General features: G+C 37.4%; 1 long non-coding RNA gene across 1 annotated transcript; it reads left to right on the top strand.

Annotated features, from left to right (window-relative positions):
- On the top strand, nt 323-5462 carry LOC107647308. Its single transcript, XR_002349287.1, has 2 exons — nt 323-1817; nt 4154-5462. It is a non-coding gene; the product is annotated as an uncharacterized LOC107647308 (long non-coding RNA).

The raw sequence follows: 5757 nt of genomic DNA, 5'->3' as shown, positions 1-5757 counted from the left end.
ATATTCTCAATTACTTACTGCTATGGTTTTCTTCTTGAACGGAATTTTATTTTTCCAAAAGAAATCATAGAGGATTATGGTTGTGAATTGTTTAACTGAGTGATGAGTGTAAAGCTGAAGATGATGATGACAAAAGTGCTCGAAAACATGTTTTAAGAGTGTTTTAAAAAAAATTTGAGTTTGTATTTTGATAAGATTATATGGTAGAAGATATTTTAAGATTTATATTAGACTATAATTATATTTTAGGATGTATATTTATAATTTATTTATTATTTTATTCTAAAATAATTTTTTCAGTTGAATCGCACTTGAGGGAGATAAACTGTAAGAGCTGACAAAAAAAAAGTTACATGGTTCATGGGCTGGCCCACTTATGCAAACCAAAAAAGACCCATTCGACAAAAAAACGCTTTTCTTACTTCTAATTTTTTAAGCAACGCGTGGAGGGCGCGGCAGAGGAAGCCAGCTTCCAGAGGCAGAAACTGAATGGGCATATCGTTCAGAAGACGATGACGGCGACGGAAGTTCAAGGTCGTCCTCCTTGGCGCAGCGACGGCAGCGTTAAGCAACTAATGATCTGTAATGCAGCTAGCAGAACCGGATTTGGGGTGGAAAAGCGAGATCTCTGCCAAATCGAACAAGAGGCAAGGGGGCAGAACTTCAATCCCCGAAGAAAAAGGGCTTCAATCGTACTCTTAGGTGGGGAGTGGCAGCTGGCGATCTCACATGCATCGGCGACGAAGGTTTGGTGATAGCAAAAAAGGAATCTGATTGAAGAAGGGAGTGGAGATGTCGTGTGCTTCAGAGCGATGGTTACGGCGGTGGTGGTCTGGCGATGTTTTGACGCCGGTGGTGGGTGACGGCACCTGTTTGGCGGCATTGGTCGGAGAAGGATTTGCTCAGAAGGGGTGGTACACTGGTATGTGAGCGGGGTAGAACCGTAGGAGAGTATGGGTGGGTCGGGTTCAGGGGCGGGTTTCTGGACGGATTGGGTTCTCTTTTTGCTGGGCTGAGCCCATGACCAAAATTAATTTTTTAAATATTCTACATGTTAGTTAGCTCATATTTTTTTTCATAAACTAAATTAGGTTAAATTTTTAACTAAATAAAACTATTGGCACACCATCACCCGCCACCAATGATATAATTATCATCCTAATATGTAATAACCATAATTTAGAATAAAAATAAAATTTTTATTTTATAGCCATGATTTTCAAATAAAGATATCTTTAATTCATATTTGAGTTAGGATATTTTTTTTGTGACTAGTTAGGATATAATATATACTTTTAGCCAAAAACCTGCCAACTTTTGTTGGGTTTAGAACATGAAGCCCAGTCCACTTCAGCAACATCCCAAATTAACTTAGCTAAACATAATTAACCTAACTGAACCATCTCTTCTCTTTTCCTTTCACCCTTTTACCGTATTAGACCTCCATTACCATACACGGCTGTGCCACACAACCAGCCTCATCGCGTGGCGTTCTCCTCTGCCATCGACAGCCGCTGTGCCTCGGTCCACATCGTGCGGGCAACATCAATTCTCCATAGCTAGCTACAGAACGCCGCAAAGGTTCTCTCTCGTCGACTTGGTCATTGGCGCGTCAGTCAGAATCACGCCCATCTCCGCCGCAACGACGTCGTGCCACCCAGTTGCGAGGAAGAAGGCGGTTCTGCTTGTCGCAAAGAGTGCGCCATTGCTGCTGCATGTCGGTGTAGGCGGCGCCATTGAAGCATCTCTTCCCTGCTACCACGAACGACAGAACGTCCCTGCCCCAGCCTCAAAACATCCCTTGCGAGAACTAATTGGTGAGTGTTTAGTATTTGGAGTTGATTGATATCTGTTTTTGAATACCACGGTTTACAAGTTGTGGGATATTGCCTTTGATTTGGTTATAAATATGGCTTTGTTAGATGTTGCTGTTGATTGCATCAGACGATTTTGTTAGTAGTTTTGGCTATAGTGTTTCATTTTGCTAGATGATTCTTTTTTACTATATTTGGGGATTAGTAATGAGATCATGGCTTTTGAATGACATTCAAATTGTGGTATTTCATATCCCAAAACATGAACTTGAGCTATGTTTGGGTATCACTAAACTCAGCCCCTATTAGCTATGAATAGCAATATGAACTTGAGATGTTTGTGTGTGTAGCCATTGTGTGATCCTAGCTTGCTTGTTTAATTAATATTTTTTTTTCTGTTCTAAATATGATAAATATGTCCAATTAACTCTTAGGCAATTGTTTAGGGGAATATTGTAATTGATTATATTGTGCACATATGAATGTTTGTTGATTTAAGTAGTTGAGGAAAGACGGTGATTTACATAGCATGACTAGTATTTTAATTCATTTGAACATTCACTTAGGTAAGAATTTATATTAGATTTGCATTCTTTAGTAGATACGGTAAGTGAATGGAGGAATCAAAAGCTTCTCTCCACTCAGATATTTAGCATTTTATAAATGAGAAGATTATACATGCTTACAAGGTGATAGTTAAGCATGCGGTCACAAAAATAAGAGATGGTGATGTTCTTCTTGCTTATGGATTGTCATTGGCCGTTGAAATGATACTCTTACATGCACATAAATAAGGAAAACATACATAGGTTATAGGAAAAATTTTGCTTCGGAGGTTGGTGGAGAAAGGTCTTAACTGTACATAAACATTTTTTTAATTATTAAACATTGGGTGATTTTTCCATTCATGCAACATGTCTCTGGCATTCAAAAAAGTTTATACTTTTGGTCATTTATTTGAATAATTGATTTCTGTTTGCACTTTTTTTTTAATGCGGTTTTGGGAGTTAAGTAACAAAAAGGATTAGAGTTGGTTTAATTTTGTTTGCTTATCTATGCTAAGGTTAAGGAAGTGTGGTTGTAGTCGATGTGAAACCCTTGCTAAATTGTTGGATGTTGTTAAATTGCTGTAACTAGAGATTGGATGTTACTGAAATTAGGGACTGAAAGATGATGTTATTAGGAGTTGGATTTTGCTGAATTGCATGTGGTTTGGGATTTTCGAAAAAGAGAAAGTTAGTTATAAGTTAGTTTATTTCTTTTTTTTTTTCAACTTTAAATTTGGTCTGAATGGAATTATTTAAAATTGCAGTATTAAAATGTGATTTTTTTGGACAGATTTGATGGAGGTTTAAGTACATCTATTGGTATCTATGATTTGATTATCTTGTTGGACAACTATATGGTTATTGTATTATAGATTGAAGGCTTTTTTTTTTTTTTAAATCATGGATTGGATGATTTATTCATTTATGCACCATGGCATTCGCATTGAAAAAGTTTGTACTTTTGGTCTTTTGTTTGGATAGCCTGAATTCTGTTTGCGCCTTTTTTTATTTTGCAGTTTGGGAGTTAGGTAATAAAAAGACCATACTTGATTTAATTTTGATTGCTTATCTATGCTAAGGTTCCGTTACTGTTGTTGTAGTCGATGTGATTTACTCTTACTAAATTGTTGGATGTTGTTGAATTGCTGTAACTAGACAATACTTGGTTTAATTTTGTTTGCTTATCTATGCTAAGGTTCAGTTACTGTTGTTGTAGTCGATGTGATTTACCCTTTCTAAATTGTTGGATGTTATTGAATTGTTGTAATTAGAGATTAGATGTTTCTGAAATTGGAGAGCGAATGATGCTGTTAATAGGAGTCGGATTTTGAATGTTGCTGGTCTCTTAATAGTGGTTTGGAATTTGGATGATGAAATTATATTAAATTTAGTCTAATTTTGGTCGAACTTAATTTTCGTCCATAGTCGTGGTCCACGAGTCAATTTATATGGAACTCTGAAATCGTTTCTACTACCCTTCTTGTAGTTTACTACTTGTTAAATCATGTTTCCTATATGCAAATTTATCTGTTTTCTTTCCAACCCTTTATACCCCGGAACCTACACTTGATGTAATTTGTGTAAATTAAGAACCTCTTCTGGAGGTTTTCTTTTCATGTTGAACATCTACTTTAATTTTTCATGTATTTAAAAATGAACTTCATGCAATTTGATATATACTGCGTCTAATGTTGGTTTAATATGTTATTAATTGATATGGGTTTCGTATAGCATGATCAACAATGTTTAATTGAGAACTCTTTTGATGTTGTCTCTAATCTTTGTATGCAGTTTCCATTAAAGGATTTTGGGCTATTTCTTGTGAAACTGCAGCAGGATTGTTTTGCAGAAAAGTCCACCAACATGGGGAAAAAGGTAAAATGATGTCTACCATTCTCATTTTAACATTCCACATGCTCCTATGTGTGACTTACAGCTAGTGTTACAATTAACAAAAATTGTTATAGTCGCGATGCTCGCCCATCTACATACATGACATGATGAGCACATTATCTAAAAACAACTCCGTTGAGAAGCTTGCGGAGATTGATGAGATCGGATTCGAATTCTTGAGGCTTGTTCCAAATTGGTCGGTGAAGCAAGCCATCATGGTTCACCTGGCTGAGTCGTATCAAGTTAAGCCAAGAACTTTTATACTTGACATTGGCAACATCCGCCTCAATGCCGAGTTAATCGGGAGGGTCGTCGGCATTCTGTCTCGAGGTAAGTTCTGCTATCTTAATTCCCTAGTGTGGCGTAGGCGTATTGGCACAAATATCTTTGGGTATAGATATATCACCATGCACTAACACATGAACATGTTGTAGGGGATCCATTCCCAGCCCTGGATGACAGTAATCCGTGCCACGTGGCAATCAAAAAGAGGTTTCATAGACGGACAACAACTGAACTCTGGGATTTAGTTTACAGCTGTCTAATGGCAACAGAATCAGATAGGATGGAGCTCAGGAGATATTTCCTACTATTGGTAATGAAAATTTTCCTGTGCCCCACCACTCAACAGGTAATTTCGCCATAGCACATCTATCCCGTCTTAGATGTTTCTGATCCACGAAGATTCAACTGGCCGTTGCAAACTCTAAAGTGGTTCGACAAGGCAGTCGAGAAGTATAAGCTGAAAGGGAACAAAACTTGTGAAGCCTGCTTGTCGTCATGTTGTTAGGACGCAATGACTATTAGTAAATTCAATATGCCATTTTTTATGTAGAACACAACTTGTAGAAAATAATATTTTATGGTTGAAAATTCACGTATACACCAAAATCACAGCTACATGTACAAACAGAAATAATATTTTCAACCATAAATAAATTTTCTACAAGTTATGTTCTACATAAAAAAACAACATACTGAATTTACTAATAGTCATTGCGTCCTACCAGCATGACGAACATGCAACCTTTACAAGTTTTGTTCCCTTTTAGCTTATACTTTTCGACTGCCTTGTCGAACCACTTTAGAGTTTGCAACGGCCAGTTGAATCTTCGTGGATCAGAAACATCTAAGACGGGATAGATGTGTCATGGCAAAATTACCTATTGAGTGGTGGGGCACAGGAACATTTTCATTACCACCAGTAGAAAATATCTCCTGAACTCCATCCTATCTGATTCTGTTGCCATTGGACAGCTGTAAATTAAATTCCGGAGTTCAGTTGTTGTTTGTCTATGGAACCTCTTTTTGATGGCCACGTGGCACAGATTATTGTCATCCAGGAACATATTCATGTGTTAGTGCATGATGATATATCTATACCCAAAGATATTTGCGCCAATACGCCTACGCCACACTAGGCGAAAACCCTCCCGATTAACTCGGCATTGAGGCGGATGTTGCCAATGTCGAGTATAAAAGTTCTTGGCTTAACTTGATAC

The sequence above is a fragment of the Arachis ipaensis genome, chromosome B06 (assembly GCF_000816755.2).
Source record: "Arachis ipaensis cultivar K30076 chromosome B06, Araip1.1, whole genome shotgun sequence".
Taxonomy (NCBI): Eukaryota; Viridiplantae; Streptophyta; class Magnoliopsida; order Fabales; family Fabaceae; genus Arachis; species Arachis ipaensis.
This window is presented reverse-complemented; position numbering and strand designations above follow the sequence as displayed.